We start from the raw sequence: 19,440 nt of genomic DNA, 5'->3' as shown, positions 1-19,440 counted from the left end.
AAAAACATGAGCCCTAGAGATAAATCACAAAGAAATTCAAATCACAGAGAGGGAACAACTGAAGAAGCCAAAGAACTTATAAAGATTTTGAGAAAAAAAGATTTACAGAGGCTATGCAATTAGGCAGAAGGTTAAGAGGGTAATGGAAGAAGATCAAAGATGGTAAAAGCACACAACTTGATCAAGACTAGGAACTGAGGGAGTTCAGTACAATTTTTCTTGTTTCTTTGAGACTCTGAAAGTCTGTCCATGATGGGAAAAAAAATTATGATTAGGAAGTATTTCCCCGCCTATTTCTTTCTGCTTCCTGATATGAACTTGCATATCTGGAAAGAAGCAGGATCTACCGCCACTATGATTCAGTTCCAGTGTTGCCACCCTACTGGTACAGACTGAGCTTTGTGGTATATATGCTTGGTGCTAGATTGCCTTGTGAACAAAATACTTACAAATGTCAAGTTCCTCAGGAAATAATCCTTTAGTCATAAGAGCATAGGCTTTTCCCATCTTTAATTGCTAGTGTGTTGCTTCTAGATTTTGTGATTTTTGTGCTTGAAAGAGAAATAAAATCATGTTGGGAACTCAGCACATTTTTTTAAATTATATTCTTACTGCCTCAGTCCTAGAAAATTCATTTTGTATGTGACAAACTGGATCCCTATGACTTTAAGTCCTGTGGCAGAAGGATGCAGTGCATCAATTCAGAGCTGTTTCTCAAGTGTCATGGAGTAGCTGGGTTTCCACTCTGTGGAACTGGAAAGTGCCAGTTTACGTCAGATTGATGAATTATGTAAAACCTGGATTCTTTATGTATTATTAATCACCACAAACAAAGCATGATGTTTTAATTAATTTGTGATGATTTTTACCTCTTACTTCTAAAGCAACTTATTCAAATTAAAACCTCCTGTTTTGGAGATGTGCATCCTGTTAAAAATGCAGAGAGGCTATTATCAGTACCTGTTGAAATTTATACAACTATCTCTATTGTTTAAAGGCATTTAGGCTAATACTTTTGAAGCATCAGCCAGGGAACCTGTACCCACACTATTTTAATACAGGGGTAAGTTAGTTAGGCCTAAAAGGCTGCAAAAGGCTGCATCAATGCTTGTGTGGTTTGTTGTTGCTGTTGTGGTTTTTTTTTTTTTTTTTTTTTTTTTTTTTTTTTTTTTTTTTAAAGTAATGGACAAGATAACAACCTGTGATTAATTTTACAGTTCTGTATGGGCACATGATAGACTGTTCTTCAAATGGAAGCCTGACATACTTGTGCTTCATTTTGCAATGTTGCTTTACTTCATTTTGAGTATTATGTATCAGTGACTATGTAAAAGAAATATTTCCATTGGAGTTGTTCCTCTTTTGTGTGAACAAAACTTAAAATAACTGCAGCCAAGAGATTCCTTTCTGTGAAAAAGACTTACAGCTATATTTAAGTTTCAGTGTGAGCTGCAGAATGCTATAGGCAGGCTAACATTTTCTCTCAGCCAGAGGTACAAATTAAGTGCCTGAGGCCACTTCAACACTGAGATGAAGCTATCCTTTGCTACCACTATCCTTCCTTCCTTCCTTCTCTCACTGAATGCATGACCAAAGTGTAAAGTTTGTTGTCTCCTTTTGTGTCAGTAAAATGTAAAAGAACCCCTCACACTTTAAAAAAAATCAATATATAAACATTGTTCATAAACTTACAAGATCGCCTTGTACAGATAAGATTACCTACCCTATTCTGTACAAAAAAATTGTTAAAAAATTCTGTGAATTTGAGTTATGTATTAATTCATATAATGGAATTAAGAACCAACTTGATGCTGAAGTGCCTAAATCAAAGGTTTTATTTTTGAAAGTGGATTAGAGTTGGAAATAAAAGGGCATGCCTTTTCTTTCTGTTCACTGAGAACACTCAGGATTATTGCCACTAGTCTTATACTGTCACAAAATCTGCGCAAGTTAGAGATGAAATCAAGTTGATTGAATTCAGCAGGAAGTATGTGTATTCTCTGAAAGTTAGTTTGCCATATTTAGGAACATACATTTAAACTGTCCATTTAAGATTTCATCCTCAGTATCTTATGTTTGAAAATGAGACATAATGCTCCAGGTTTATCCCTGGAGCACACCAATATATTATAAAGCTCTTTGAAGTCAGCCATGTTGCTACCAAGAGGAGATGATGGAACCAAGCAAAAGGTGTTTTGCTCCTTCAGGAGTTTGCTTCGTTTTGAAAGCATGGAGGGTGCAAGCTTGATGAATGTTGTACTTCTGTTAGAAACTGAGAAATTCTAATGACTGGAAACAAAACAGCTAAAAACTGAGGAAGAACAAAATGATTTTTGTTTCTGCATGTTTTGTATGGACCCCTCCTATATCTCATGTGCACCTTTAAAAAAATTTCAGGAAAAACATATTTCTGTACTTACAGTAAAGTGTGAATGAGTAACAGGTCTTTGGACGTACTAACACATAATTTTTATTAATTATTACCATGAAAATTATGGGCTTGGATTCAATGTTTACTTGAAATGTTTCCAAATTTTGTAATATCCTTTCCTGAACTTATAAATTGGATATTGAGGAATTGAGAGGTCTAAAGAAGTCACAGTACTAGAGAGATTCTTCAGATGATCTAGTAACTGTATTTTTGCGTAACATGGAAGGCTATGCCTTCCTAAACAAACACATGGTGTACTGTTCACATCAAACCCACCATCTTTCCCCTTTTACCCCAAATGCATGATGTGTCTTAATAATATGGTTGCCTTAGGTTATCGCAGAATATTGGGTATGCATGATAAGACATGATCATCTATGATGAGGTTTGACACAATGGGATTGTGCTGGTTTTGGCTAGCATAGGTTTGTGGGCTTTTTTCATAGGAAGTACTAAGAGTCTGTGTTTCGGATTTGTGGTGAAAACAATGTTGATAGCTCAGGGATGCTGTAGTTATGACTGAGCAGTGTTTGCACAGAGTCAAGACCTTTTCTGCTCCTTGCACCATCCCATCAGTGAGGAAGCTAGGGGTATACAAGAAGTTGGGAGGGGACACAGCTGACTCCAACTGACCAAGGACATACTGCATAGGATATGGTATCTGCTCAGCATATAAAAAGGGGAAAAAGAAGAAGGAAGGAAGGACGTTCAGACAAATGGTGTTTGCCTTTTCAAGTGCCTTGTTTTAACCACAGCCATCAGTTAATCCCTTGCAGCCACTTGGTTACTCCCTGACCATTAGGACAGTGAGAGAATCAGAAGGATAAAAGTTGAAAAACTCAAAGTTTGCAATAAAGACAGTCTAATAGGGAAAGCAAAAGCCACACACACAAGCAGAGTAAAACATAATTCATTCACTACTTGCCATGGCAGTCACCTCCACCAACCCACAAGTTTTCTCATTTTTAGTCTTCTTAATCTCTCCTCCATGACACCACATCGAGTGAAGGGGCATCTGTGTAGGCTTTGGTTGCTGACTGGGGTTAGACCTATCTACAGAACCTGTCTACGAATTCAAACAAATTACCTGTGTTATAACAAGAGGGTATAATTTTCTAAATACTCTGCAGAAGAAGTGTTACCTTGAGTGTTAAAATGAATTTCATAATGATGTACATGGATATTCTAGCTGTGTCCTTTGGGGCAAAAAGGCTATAACTTCTAGCCAGACTTTAAAACTGATCTAGTGAATATAAAATTCTATGTTAGTTATTCCCTTAAGGGTATTGGCAAAAGAATTAGGAGACTTTTTTAAATAAACCATGCAGGAATCTCCTATATCCTCCCATCAAAGGCTTTTCTCTTAAGATTTTATGTCAGCATTCTCCATGCCCCAGTAGACATGTCATGGGTGTATCATTATGGAATTGCAGAATAATACCTATCCACCTTCTTTACATGAAAAATGCTGGTCATGTGTTTGAAGCTGCAGAGATCCACTGGCATCTGAAAAAGTACTCTAGGGAAGCACACCATATTCTTCCTCCGTTGTCCTAGTGTTTCTCAAAGTATTTCCTAACAACTTTGGTCAGAGACATGATTCCAAACTAGAAGGAACTTTGATCTGATTCAGACTGACTCATTCTAATTATACTCACTGTTAAGAGAAACTAGTTTTGTGCACTTTTATGCATGATTGATCTATTTATGACATTGTAGTTGTTACATACCCATTTACTCCTTTCATGTTAATGCTCAGTAATAAAATGACAACTTGCAGCACAAAGAACAAGCTTCCTCCCAATGCTTGTTTGTGGTTATTCAGATTCTCTTACAGTTCTCTTCCAAGGGATTTCACATTGTTCTTGCAGTTGACAACTGGACTTGAAATGTAGTGTGGAAACAGCAGTCTCACTGATGCACTGTACAAAGGCAAACAAGCAGTCATGCCTCAGTCTGTTGCTGCCTGGTACAGGAACAATTTTAATCTACTTTGTATAGAGTCATAGAATTTTTACTTATGAAGTGTCTATCCATGAAGACACAAGATTACTCTCTGACTTAAATCTCCTGGATGATTTCTCACAGTCTGTCCTCACTCTGTTCTTATGTTGCTGTGCCAGAGACAATCATCATCCAGGTATGGGTCTGACACATGCTCTAAAGATCATATGGATTGCTAGATGCTTATGTGACACTATGCCCCAAGTAACCAATATAAGAGTAAGCTATGCCAGCTGGGAACTTTGGGCATATTTGTCCTCTGTATGTCCTACCAGCTGTAAGTGGCATGTTGACTTCTAATCTGTCCTGAGCACATAGCTAAAACCTGAAGTACCCTTGAATATCTTGACACAATCAAAGCTGTTACCTTAATGCAATGAAACTTAACTTCACTGCACTTGTATTACCTGTATTTAAACTAACTCAGACTATGTGTTCTGAGTACTTTCGGTATGAAATAGCATTTTTCTTTTTTTTTTTTTTTTTTACTGTAATGTAATGAAACTACATTTTGAAATTAATTTATAGTTTTTAAATGGAAAATTAAAACAAAAGGAAAAGGAAAGGCTCTTGAATATGTGTTGAAACACAGACACTCATTTCTTCCCAGGCTCCATACTCTTTGAAGCCTGATTTCATATTTACTTCTTAACTGAACATGCTTGAACTTTTTCCCCAAACTTTGTATCCAAAGTCTGTATCTCATCTGGTCTTTATCTCACAGCTGTGATAAAGCAAAAGAGACCATGTTAATGATTTTAATTGAGGTTGATATTTTCTCTCTGAATCCTTTAGAGATAAAGATTGCATAGCATATGCTCTTTTGATCTATTCAGAGAAACAGCGAGCTCCATAGTTTGATGTCAAGATAATTAAAATAAGTGCCAGCAAAGCTTTGAGAGCTATTTGAAACCTAAAGATTGAAAAATGGGTTGGAGGAGGGTCCAAAGTGGAGCACATATGGCTGAAGTATTCAGGAAAATCTGTTTCTGAATGATTCTGACTACTTCAGACCTCACCTGGGGTGCTGTGTACAGTTCTATGCTCACTGGAAGAGACACAAGAGGAGCATGGATGTACCGGAGAGAGAGCTGCGAGGGCCCACAGGGACTATTAAGGGGCTGCAGAATTTCTGAAGTGATGAAAGGCTGAGAGAGCTGGGAAAGGTAAAGCTCTAGCAGGATCTTATCAATGTCTATAAATACTCAAAGAGGGGATGCAAAGAAGGCAGACTTGGGTTCCTTTTTGTGATGCCCAGTGGCAGGACAACAGGCAAGGGGCACAAACTGAAAAAGATGTGGTTCTTTCTGAACATTAAAAAAGCCTTTTTTCACTGTAAGGCTGATTCAGCCCTGGCTTATGTTGCCCAGAAACACTGCAGTCTCCCTCTCTGGAGATATTCAAAACAATTCTGCACAAAGTGCTGGGCAAGCTTTATTAGGTAGCTTTGTTTGAATCAGATGATACCAGGAGTTCAGTTTCACCTCAACCTTTGTCTGACTTAATATGATCTCTTTTGAAGCCAATTCGCCATTTCAAAGATCAAGAGCTACAAGAATTTCACATTTTTAAAAACAATATTTTAAACCTGATTTTAATTTAAACTTCTAATTTCCCATATATTAAAAGACATATCAACTGCTGCTTCAGTTCATGATCTTGCTGAAACCAATCGTCATTCTTTTTTTGCTTTCTTTGGGAGTTCTTTGGAGTTACTATTCTCTAACTTAGCTGCAATTTATCTGCTTTCATTTTTTTTTAAATGCCATAGCTTTTGAGTATGTTTTTTGCACAATGTTTGGTCACTGATTCTTTGTCAGCTAAGTGTCAGTGTTACCTTGTGTAAACACTTTATTCCTTTAGAGCAGCTTTATTTTACATTTATTTTATATTCACTAATCTTTTACACGACAAAAACTGTTTTTGCTTATTCTGCAGAATGAATCTGATTAGTGTCACTGCTGATGTTTGCATATGCAACATATATAGTATAGAAATTAATCTTACTTGTAGCTAAATGAAGAAAGAAAATGTACTTTATTCTAACCAGAAAGTCAGATTTGTTGCAAAAAGATAAGGAAAACATCAAGAAGATATATCTGAACTGATCTAGGTCATCCACTTGACTGAAGATAGAAAGTTATACTAGTAGGCTTAGGAAGAACTCTAAGAAATGCATGAATTGTAGGAAGAAGAAAAAAATCACCTTGGGAAACAGGGTTAATCATAAATAACACACCAAAGCTATTTGAACACTCTTTGGCTGGAGTAAAAAAGACTCAAAGGAGTTGGAATTATAAATTGGTTAATGCTGAGCATTAGGGGGAGCATAGCTGGAACCTACATGTTCAATTCTAGGAGCCATATTTTAGGAAAAAATTATGAAGCATGAAAGGTCTGAGGCTGAAAGATCAACGTGAATCAGAGTTTCAGAGATCTTAATTATAAAAATCACTCAGGTGTGGCTTTTGATATACAGACTCAAATAAAAAGAAATTGGAAACCATCTTCTAGACATATTTTATGGAGGACCTAGAATAGAACAACTGCTGCCAGAAAGAGGTTTGAGCTACTTAGTTACTGCTGAGGACAAGCTGTACACTGAAAAACAGTTGCTTCCTCACTATTCTGTCTTTTCTGTTACCTTGGGAGGGGGTTAAAGTATTTTTTAGGATTAACAAATTGATTTATTGGTAAAAAGAATGTTATTTAAAGGATGAAATTGAGTGTTTTTTCTAACAAGCTGAGTTGACAAATTATCTTGTCTTTCAAATGCATAAGTAAACTCGAAGAAATGTTGAATGGAGAAGGAAAATAGAGTAGATAATTTTCTTTGAGTACAATCTTCATTCATCAGTATGCTTACCTGTTCATAAATAGCAGTGCCTGAAAATAGTAAGCAGGTATTATGCCCCTTTCCTGGATATTAATCTCAGCATTTGTGTCTGCCTTCAAGGATTTTGCTGTGCTCAAAATGACTCGGCAAAAGAAGGCAGTAAATGGGCTCTCCTAGTGCAAAAGTTCTTCTGTGAAAAGAATTTGCAGCACAGCAAAGCATTATGAACAGAAGCATGAAATACTATTTTTCCCTCATGAAATAAAGTAAAAGTTTTACCCTTACAGGTATGATATAATGGTAGTGCCCATACCTACCATTGTATTAATGTATGGGCAAAGACAATGCCAAAATTCCCTTTGCTGTTTCCGAAAATTTAACAGTCTGGCTAAATGAAGTAAATGAGTTTTCTTGTATGAGTAGTTGGCTAATTAAAAAAAGATTTGCAAATATAATTTTCATCCTAAGCTAGTATGAATTTCTGTATTCCTTGTGAATTTTGAAAAAAAACCCTAAGGAAAATGAAATGCAAGAGAGACTTTCTTACTGAGCTCTTCTCCAGTACTGTTTTTTGTCCTAATGTGAAGCACCTTGGGAGTCAAAGTCGAATATTCATATGTCACCAGAAACCACATGGCAAGCCTTCCTTTCAGATCCTTAAGCCAGAGGATCCTTCAGCATGTTTATGCCACCTGTGACAGTGTGTTCTCAAAAAGTAAATGGTTCACTCAGGTCAAAAGTTCATCTTCTCACTCAGGAAAGGGGTGTCCATCAGGTGATGCAAAGGGAGATGATGAACTTTTACTGTTTTTTTTTTTCTTAGTTGATTTCCTTAAAATTGTTTCTTTTGTGGATTATGGTGTGGATGAGTGAAGACAAACATTCCATATGTATCTATATTCAACTGAAGTATAAAAGAATAGGTAAATGTAGTTTATTTTTTTCATTGATAAATGTGGGGAAACAAATATCCTGATAGTGTAACAGTCTCCTGTAAAGAGAAGACAATTATTCCAGTCTGTGGATGAAGGATGCACTTTGCATCATGGCTACTCAATGTGATTGATCTTAAAAGAAAGAAAGAATATTTGTGTGACTCTTTCTTCTAACCATCCTGCTTAGTTCTGTTACGACCTACCTCATCTATGTCAAAGTTAAGAACATCTATCAAGATAACCTAATTCTGCCCTCTTGCCTTCTTCTGCTGAACATTGCTTGGGAAGTGTTTAGTCATGATTTGTCAAGGAAATAACCAAGAAAAGGGTGTTTTTTTTGGCTCTTTGCTTAGAATTTGACTGAGAAAATTGTGGAAACTGTATGAATGACAATATGAGCAAAACAAAACCAAAATACAAATACCAGTAATATTCCTTTGACCTTGTTCATATTGGAAGGCTATATAGGTTTTTATTAATTTCAGTCACAAACATTGTAACTTCCAAACAGAGAAAGTGAAGGAAAATTCAAGTATTGCAGAATCTCAAAGAAGTTCCTTAAATACCTCTTATAGAGGGGTTGATACCTGACATTTTCAGCAAAGAGCTGATCCAAATAGGCATGTGCAAGACCATAGACTGAGAAGGGAGACAAAATCTAGTCTGTGTAGCAGAGACCTTTTTAACTGATTTCCAGGCTTGTTGCTTATACCAGAGGTGTCATTGTAGAGGAAGACAGTAACAGAATGGGGCAGAAGAAGGAAGAGTCTTTGGGTTTAGTCCTTGGTTCTAGCACATGCTTTGTGTGTGGCTTGGGACCAATGAATTTCTCTGTCTCTCCTTCAGCTTCCCATCTGTAAAATGCAACAATAAAGGAAAAAAAAAATCCACTTTCATGGACTGCAGAATTTTGGCAAGTCCCTTATATCCTAAATTAGTATATCCCCAAATGACTCCCTTTATTACTATAATAAGATACTCTTAAAACATACAAAGAAAAAACATATGTAATAAAGAAAAACACAAAAGCCTCTTCTTTAGACATCTTGGTAATGTTTTAAAATGCTGCCATTTTGAGGTAGTTTTCATCTTTAAGAGCTCTCTAATCAGCTGAGCCTGTTTCCATGCACAGACATAATAACTTATGCAAAAAACTGAATAGCTGAGTGTTGAAAAATAGGCAAGAAAGGCTGTATAGAAAGCTGAATGTTGGCAGCATCAATTAAAAGCCGAATATATGTGCCTAGCACTATCCATTTTAAACACAGAGATATACTATTAAGTAGTTATTGATTATGACCCATAATTTCAATGCCTAAATTCTAATAATATATTAAAAAGAAATAAATTAAAGTTGGGCAAGACAAAGTATTCTCCAATTTTTATTATTTTTTTTTTTTTAGAAAAGACATTTAAGTCTTTTTGAGTATGCAATTAATATTTCCATTGCTCCATGTTGGAAAAAAATACAATAATGTGCTGGGTTTTTTCTACACTACAGCAAGATTTAATTAATTGAATGAACTTACATTTGAGCCCATCTGAGTGTATCTGAGGAGAGTGGATTTTCTTCCTGCCTAGTAAACAGTATTAAAGAAAATTGCACTAATACATAAGGTGAACATGCTTTTTTTTTTTTTTTTTTTTTTTTTTTTTTTTTTTTTTTGAGGGCAGCATTCACCTTCCTATCTTCTGTCTCTGACCCTATTGCATTCATGCTTTTCTTCCTTGTAAAAGAGGGCCCTTACAATTGAACAAAAGAGTATTCTGAGTGTTAACTGTGTCTTCACAGTTGAGATGATAGCACTTGTGCTTTACAGGACAAACAGACTTCTGGGATTTTCTGCCTCTTAAGTGTAAGGGCTCCAAATAATGCTCACTTCCTTTCTCTTGCCATAGAAAAGTTGTGTCTTTAGTCAATTGTATATCACTTACTCCTATCCATCTCCACAACTGCAAAATGCTTTTGACTTTGAACACAGTGATACCCATTAATTCAAAATCAGGAAACTGGTATGTCTAATTTATTTTTAGACTCTTTTCAAGAAAAAACCTCCCCCTGGTCCCATCCTCAACAACTTGACACCATGTTTATTTAGATTTTTTTGATTTATTTTGTTGTAAAAGTTCTGGTTCTCAATGTAGGTACAGATGGTATCTAGAGAGGGTTAGGTTCACCAGGGAAATTTTTGTGTTTTGTAAAATACGGGGACTAAGCTTGGTGTGAATTTTTTCTTATTCACGGATGGCTGACATTACATTATGCTGGTCAGTCAGACTTGTTCCACATTAGCAGGAAAAACAGACCTCACCTCCTATTTCCTGGAGTTACAGAATGCACTTTATCTCATTCCCTTGTTACTTTGAAGCCTTGGAAAAAAAGATTTCCTTTGTGTTAACTCTGAATAATTGCCACATTATTCAGGTTTTAGAGAACGTACTGTGGAGAAAACAGGCCATGAATCATTCTCCTTCCACAACAACTTTAGATTTGTAGCAAATGAACAATTTATGATACCATTTCATACTTAATTTTTCCCCTTATGATATTACCCCATGTTATGTACAAAGGGTTATATGTAAAAATAATTCCTTTTATGTTGAAAACCCATGTAATTTCCTTCAGATTGCTTTTCCATCTCTGTGTCTTTTAATGTCAATATTCTCTTAGGTGAAACAAAATGACTGTCATTTGGCATGTTTTTGTGGGTTTGAGAAGAATCTTAAATGATCTATTCATGTACCCTGTGTCATAAAAAAAAGTAGTGGGATTTATCAACTTAGCCTTCTTTACATTATAGTTCTTCCCCTTATTTTCTCCTCCTCCCTGTACATTATTATAACTCTTCCTCTTGAGCTTATCAGTATTTTGTCAGATCCTTTTTGTCCCTCTTTTTTGCTTCAAGCATTAATTTTCATGGTTGTGCCATGCTAAATTTTCTGCTTCTTTTATTTATTTACCTCCACTCCTCCTCCTTTCTCTCTTCGGCAGAAAGACATGGCCACTTTTTCTCTGCTCTGAAATTTGCCTTCCTTGTTGACAGACTTGTCCTTGCTTAAATGTGAACGTCTTTTCTTTTGGTTGAACACTTTCATGGTATCTTTTTACTTCACTTGTATGTATGGGCTGTAAAACCAAATGTGATAATTTAATTTAGACCACATATTGGATTTCAGTTCTGCAATACAAGTGGCAACATTTTTTCCTCAAGTATTTCTGTCCTCCTTTCACTTCAGTTTGGATTTTACCAGCTTTGTTTTGTTTTGTCAGCATGTGGCTGTGGGAACTCAGAACTTACTGGGCCAATGCTTGTTTAACAAATGTGCTGATTTCAGCTAGGATAGAATTAACTTTCTTCACAGTGGCTGGTATGGGTCTGTGTTTTGGATTTGTGCCGAATGCAGGGTTGATAATACAGACATATTTTTGTTATTGCTGAGCAGGGCTGGCACAGAGCCAAAGGCCTTTCCTGCTTTTGGTACTGCCGCTCTGGGGAGGAGAGTGGGGGTGCTTGGGAGGCTGGGAGGAGACACAGCCAGGTGAGTTAACCCAACTGACCAAAGGGATATTCCAGACCATGTCAGTATATAACATGGGGGGAAGAAGGAGGAGGGGTGGTAAGTTTGGAATTACGGCATTTGTCTTTGTAAGTCATCATTTTGCATGATAAGGCTCTGCTTTCCTGGAGTTGGGAGAACACCTGCCTGCCCATGGGAAACAGTGAATGAATTTTTTGTTTTACTTTGCTTGTGTGGCTTTTGCTTCCCCTGTTAAACTGTCTTTATCTCATTTATTTTGTCTTTTACTTCTCTAATTCTCTCCCTGTTCTCACTGGTGGGGATGTGAGGGAGAGGCTCCATAGGGCATGACTGCTGACTGGGGTTAAACCCTGACAAAGTATTACAGGTATGGAAGGGGCAGCTACGTGTTTCATGTGGTAAGGAAGAGTGCTGTGCTTCTTATTGTTTGGCATAAATAAGGATTGGTTGTAAAACCTAATCCTAAAACCAAAACTGTGGTGTAGCACTCGTTAGGTGCACAAGTATGGCATCGGTAGTTAGCCAGATCTTAAGCTGCTGTTCATGAGTGCTGCTAAGGTCGAGTTACTGGAGCTGGAATTAACTTGGAAATATAGTCCCATGTATTTGCCTCAACAAATAAGATTTGTACTGTGAACACTTGGAAAACTGCACAAGTTTCAAAAGAAACATGTGGAAATCTTTGATTCTTCTTTCAGTATTTGCCCTTGTTTATTTTGAGCACCCAGATTCCATTTCTCTTCATAGAGAGCAAGAGGACAACTCTGTTGATACTTTCCATTGGGATAGGCCTATATAAAGGTTGTAGGACCAGATGCAGCTAGAGGAAAGGGGTGATTCTATAAGTCACTTCTGCCTCAGATGTGCAAATCTGGAAAAATTATGTCAGGGTTCTGAAAGGCTGAAATTGGCTCACTTATTGCCAAAGCATTTCAGAGACTGATTTGGGAATTGGTAATTTTTTCTTTTAGCCAGCACTGAACTCAATCCTTGACACAGATTGTGGAATGGAGGAGTATTCTACTGTTGCACAATGGCCCAAACAAGTCATCCATCCCTACCATAGATCATTAAAGATCCCTTGGGAGTATTCAATATAGGGATGGCAAAGTCACCATCTTGGACACATGCCAATTTGAATTACTCTGTTCTGCTTGTCAGTTACCTCTTTAATTTTATATGAATATGGGATTACTGTGTGCTGTTAAACACTTGTCAAGATCCAGCCAATAGCTGACAGCACAGCAACTATTAAAGTCAATCCATTGTCGAATATCCAGGTTTTCAGGGTAAATGTCCTGTCATAGGTTTTGAGTCTTTCAGTAAAGATCAGATTTGCCAAGCAATGTTGTTTATTGTTAGTAGTCAGCATAACAGCTAACTAATAACAGCTCTGTAAAATAAGCTGTTCTAAACAAACAGAGGAGAGATGGTGTCAGTGCCAAAGACTGCAATTTCAGGTGTTCTTAAACCTTTCTGAAACACTGGCCATTTGACAGGATTACTCACAGGATAGTATTAGTTCTCAGAAAAATAAAAGTCACAATGGTACTAAAGCAGATTCTTGGTAGATCTGTCTTAAACTTTACAAAACATGTATGGTTCTAACAGCATCAGAGTATAGAAAGCTTTGCTTGTGTGGGAGGGTGCAGGCATTATAATCTTCCCTGTGCTAGTTGCACCTCAGACACCTCTGATGAAGAAGCTGTATAGTTATATTAGAGAAGTTACTTGTTTGGCAGCTAACAAGACCTGCTCATAGAAGGATGAATTGGTCGAATTACAGTTGAAAATTAATTCAGAGATTCATCTTGTGAACTCAGCCTGCCTTGTACTTGATAAGCCCTGACAGAGCAGGCAGAGGGTCGCTGAGTCATCTTTGTTTTGTGGTGTATTCCTAAATGTATACTTTAACTGTATAGACAGTGGCATCAAAATAGTCAGTGACATCCAAGGCAGTGGATGTCAAAATCTGTCTCTGAGCCTTATTTACCTGTTTGTCTTATGCTTAGTACTCAGGAAGGCAACTTGATTGACCAGTCAGAAATACACAAGTTGTTTGGTTTTTCAATACATGAACACACATTTCAATATAAACATATTTATGTGCAAGTTATCAAAATTCTCTTTGGTTGGGATGATTTTCATGTTAGGTCCCTTGATGTCATAATCAGCCACGTAGGACACACTTTTTAGCATAAAAATCTAACAAGAGCACTTTCTGTTATGGCATGACATTTCATTGCTTCATATTACTTTTTATATTATTTGTGCCAGTAGATGTGCTAGATGCCATACTGAACTCTAGGAACTTGATCTAAAATTAATGCATAGAATTGCATGGTGAGCACTTTGAAAATCTCTCTCTCTCTCTAGATACCAATCTGAAAACATACAATATACCCCTCTCAAACTCACCCAAACATTTTAAAGATACCTACGTTTTTCACAAACTTTTGGGTTGTACATGCCTAAGATAAGTAACAAGACACAGTGACTACTAAACACCTAAATCCATAAATCATAATGATTCTATAGCTTGTTTAATTCTCTGTCCAAACACACAGAAATGATGGTCACAAGAAGAAATCAATTTACTAATTTAATGCAACAGTTTATGATCCCATCTGCAGTGTTTAGAGTCAGAAAGCATAATCCTTTGTTTCAGGCAGCTGTTGTGAGTGACACCTGAAGTACCTGAGCCTTCTCCTCTTCCCCTGTGTGACCTGTTTCTTCTTGAAACAGGAGTCTGGACTAGAAGATGTCCAGCCCAAGGCTATAAGTTCCATGTACATTTTTTAAAAAGAGAAATCCATTATTTACAGTTCTGTCCTGCATACCTTTGTCACACTGTTATATGCTGGAATCTTTTCTACAAATGACTTTATGTAAGGGTTTTAGTGAGAAGATATGACAATGCATTTAGTCTTTGTCATGAGTAAACAAGCAGCTGAAAAGAATATTCTTTTTAATAACAGTGTAAATCTGGTTTATATGTGCTTTCTATATGTCAACACAATTTCACAATAGAAACTTTGCCATTAATAAGAGCAATTTGTAATGGTATAATGTAATAACATACACAATAGGACATGAGGCTCAGAGGTATCACTTTGGGCTAAATATTGCCGCAGATGCAAACTTGCACCAGTAATGATGCTGGTGTTTTAGAAAGGATCTTGTTCAGCCTAAAAGGCTATACATGATTACCAGACAGGAGCTATTGATGGAAAAGTTAACAGGGAAATGTAGAAAAAAACTGCTTCAGCAAAATGGCATTAGGTGTTGGGAAGGGATGAGGAAAGCTTTCTAAGCAGCTTTAACAGGACATGTCTGTATAGGGATCATCTACTCACACTGAGTCGTTACAGACAATATTTTCTTAAAGATTTTTATTTTTAGAGTTTCAAAACATCATCTATCCTCTCTGAATCTTTACCATAGGATCTGAGATGACTATGAGTCACTGACCTGTCGCAGATCACAGATTGGATACTGTTGACTGAAATATGTTCATAAACTTGGAAAAATGAATAGCCTTGTCTAAGCATCTGCCTAAGTCTTTTCTGTTTGAAGAAGCCGCATATTTTAGGGCTCAAGGACATGTGATAAAGTGTTCCAAAACTGACCAATGAATATTCATGCAAATATGTGTTTTCCTGTGACACAATCCTTGCAGCAGATCCATAAAAAAAGACTTCAAGGTAACAGCCTGACTGTCAGGAATGCTGACAGGTGTGTACCTCATCAGCTGAGCTAAAAATGCCAAGAGCTTTCATGGCAGGAAAAGGGACCAAGAGGGAAATGGGCTTAAGAATAACTATTTTTTTTTCCAGGTCTTTGAGTTCATTTTGCCTTATGGACCTGAGATAAACCAAAATCTTTATTTTTTTTTCTCTATATAGTGCTGAAAAATTTGTCTTTTGATTGCAAATCTTGTGAGCATTTGTTGGTCTCTTACTCTATCTGAAAACTGGTGTATTGAAATCATTATGCGTCTGTAAAGTGTTCCAGCTTCTGGGAAACACTTATTTAATGAAACTATATTTATCTGTAAATCTTTCAATGAGCTCTAATGAGAACAACATAAAACTTTTCTGAACCACTAATATCACTAGGTTGCTCTGAGCTATATGATCTTTCCCTCTTTCTTTCTACATTCACGTTTATAAGATTTGACATTAACTGTGTTTTCTCCCACACTGAGACTTTAAATGACACATTTTAGCCTAGCTTTTGCTCCTTAAATTCAGGCTTCCTATTTTTCCTATATTGGTATGTAGAAGCTCTGTTTGCCTGGAGGTTTTCTTTTCAGTGTTCTGATTTGTCTTTCTTTCTTTCTTCATAGCTTTGACATCTTGGCTGCTGAATTTGCCTTGTTTCTTGTAGTAGGAGAGAAATTAATTAATCTACTTTCCTAATTGCACAATCAATATAAATGATGTCACAAATTAGAAGACACAGAAATGACATGTACATTTTTGATGCCTAAATAATGTCCAACAATAATTTTTTTAATAAATTACATGCTTAATTAATTGCTTTAAAATATCCGCATACTTTTGTGCAAATACATCCTTCCATGTGAGTCATGAAAAAGAAAGACAAATGAAATTTCTCTCCCACATATGAAAATGTTGCCCTTAGTGTAGCCTAACTGTGCTTGGTCATCTGCTTTTTTCCCAGTCTTGGTCATAAATTTGGATGGGATCCTTACACTCTGAATTGCCACTGGGAATCCAACAGATTTAATTTTCTCCTGAGTTACTGACATGTAAGGTTTTGTCGTTCGGTTAACTTGAACACATTGTAATATGACTGCTAAATAATTATCTTTTGGCTTTGAAGAAAAATTGTCTCAACAAGAAGGAATGAATAAAATAAACTGGCTAAACCAAGGAATTGAGGAATATTTTTGACTTTGACTGCATCTTTGAATAACTCAGTGGTTTGAATTATTCATTTGTAGTCAAATGTAAAACTGTATAATCTACAAATATTCCCAAACCAAGATTAGACTGTTTCAATAAACAAGATTAGACTGTTTCAATCTGTTTCAATAAACAAAAGTTAATTTATAAAGATGACTGTGAGGAAAAATGTTCTATCTTTTTAAAAAACAAATAAACAAATCGGTCCCCCAAAACCAAACCAAAAGAAACCAACCCCCCCCAACAAAACTGTAGGTCAACTAGTCTTAGCTCTTTGCTTTTATTTCCTAAAAGAAGTGGACTGAAGCTGGAAATAAAGCTACAATATATTTTGGAGTGATTAATTTTCTTGCAACACAAACCTGTCTTTTTTCCCTGTTGGTTGTGTGTGGAGATTTTGTGTGTTGTGTTTTTCCTTTGGTTTGATTTTTTGGTGAATTTATGTAATCTTACGGAACAGAAGGTTAATAGTACTCCAGTTGTTATACAAAGATAATCTGTAAACCTTCCATTCCTGGATTTACTGTGAGATGTGGGTGTGAAAGCTCTGTGTCTTGGGTTTGGGAAGAAGAAGAATATATCTGAAGATGCCATGCTTTAAATTGCCTTGTCAGTCTCAATAACATGTAGAGCTCTTACTATAGAGCATTGTGTTTGCTCAGCTCAGAAGAGGAAACACAGTCTGTACTCTTCATTTAAGAGTAAGTTTTTAAAATATCATGGTTTTTTAGATTAAATTGACATAGAGAACATGGGATATATCTTGAGATTTAAAAGTGATTTCTTTCCTATGCCCCTGATATTCTTTTTCCGTACCACTACTCATGTATCACTAAACAGGAAAAGATCAGCTTGCAAATTTCTGCTAAAACAACAGAAGCTTCTTTTGCAGCTTGACTGGCTCCTTCCATATCTATTGCTTCTGCAGCTGCTGCTGAAAAAGCAGCTGCTCCCTTCACATGCTCTGATGCTGAAGCTGCACCTTGAGCCTTGCTGGCGGCTCAGGTGGTTGCATAGCTCCTTGGCACATCAGAAGCGAGCTTGCGGCTGTGGCCCCTTCTGAAATGGTTGCACGCAAGGTCACCAGAGACCTGTGTGAAACGGGCTTCTGAGGACAGTGGACTGGTAGATTTTGGGCCCAGAAGTGTGTTCTGCAGCCTGCAGTCCTTTAACTATGAAGGCTTCTACTCCAAAAATCAAAGCCCAATTTAACTATTTACGGAAACGATGATTTTCGCTCATGTTTGAGCCAATTGGCATCAACCATTCCTTGCAGATGAATGAGTGAAGGGTAGAGGATGCAGCTGTCAGCAAACCTCAGCCCAAAGGTAGCAGGCCAAGAATGTGTGATTCATAGGTTTTATTCAAGCTACAATTAAGTCAGGACACATGGGCGCTGCAAGAAGAGTAACTTGACAGAATTAATGCCCAGGTATCTGTGATCAGACAGGAAGGAATGTGGGCATACTAGTCCGTTTTGATAGATGTGTAGTATCCAAGAGAGGTCTTCAAATGCTACAAGAAAATCATACTAGATTTTGAAAACTATAATAAATATATCCATTAATTTTCCTGCAAAGAACTGGTAGTGATCTGGCTTGAGTATAAACAGTGTGAGAGAACTTCCTGGTATGTTCAATGAGTTTGAGACACATTTTCTATGTCCTCAGGATTTTTAGGGTTTGAAACTCTGATATTTTGAGGAAAAATCATCCAGAACCCATACTTGGAGTGCTTAATGTGTTGATAAACAAAATATATATTAAAAAGAAATGTATAAAATGTAGGTATGGATAAAATTCAAATGAGAATAAAGTTTCCTTAATAATAGATCATCAAACTAATTTTAGATGAGACCATGGAGCCCCTCTTCTGGTTTGGTTTCATCAAGAATAGATGTAGTTCATGTATTTAGACTGAGATTTCAAGGGGGAAAGTTCTAAGTGGGAACAATATGAAGTCAGTTCCCAAAAACATTCCTGACTTGAACTAAGATGTTAATGGAGATGCTTTATTATTTGTTATTCATCATTGCTATCAATGTCTAGTTCATTCATTGCCAGCTAGTACTAGAAACAAGTAAATGCCAAATTGTGGGTACTCTTCAGAGATCTGTTAAGAAATCTACTTAAATGACTAGCTGCGAGGTAATAGTAATTCCTCCCCACATTCCCCATCCCTGTTTCCCTTCGACCCTAACATTAGATTGAGTTTAAACTTTCTAATGTAATGTAAAAGAAGACTGCTTTTTACCTTTGAGGTTTTATGGACAAATGTAAGAGAAGATAACAATTTCTTTGGCTTAATCATGCATATCCTAACCCATAAAATTAAGTGTATGTGAGCTAGTATCAGCAAGGTTATTTGACTTCCATCTTTTGTAAGAACTTAAGGAGCCACTCTCAGAAAATGTCAAGCATTTTCTTTGCTAGCATTTCTTATTATGGCTATAGCTAAGCACTTGCTGGAATCAAAAACAGTTACAAACCTTCTAGACACAATTTATTCTTTATACTATAAAAAGCTGGAAGGAAAAACTATTCGTTGAATTTGATGCTTTAGGGGATGATAAATGTGATTTTTAAGGATCCATACATCTCCAAAGAGCCAGTACTGGGTTTGAAATATTGAATTAGGGGTTGTCATTTAAGGTGTTATACAATATCACCAGTGTTGCTGGCCAAGAGCTGTTTACTTCTAATCACAAAGTTAAGATGCTGCAGTTTGCTGGATACTTTGGGCTAGCCCTAAAAAGGGGGCCAG

The sequence above is a fragment of the Sylvia atricapilla genome, chromosome Z (genome assembly GCF_009819655.1).
Source record: "Sylvia atricapilla isolate bSylAtr1 chromosome Z, bSylAtr1.pri, whole genome shotgun sequence".
NCBI lineage: Eukaryota > Metazoa > Chordata > Aves > Passeriformes > Sylviidae > Sylvia > Sylvia atricapilla.
This window is presented reverse-complemented; position numbering follows the sequence as displayed.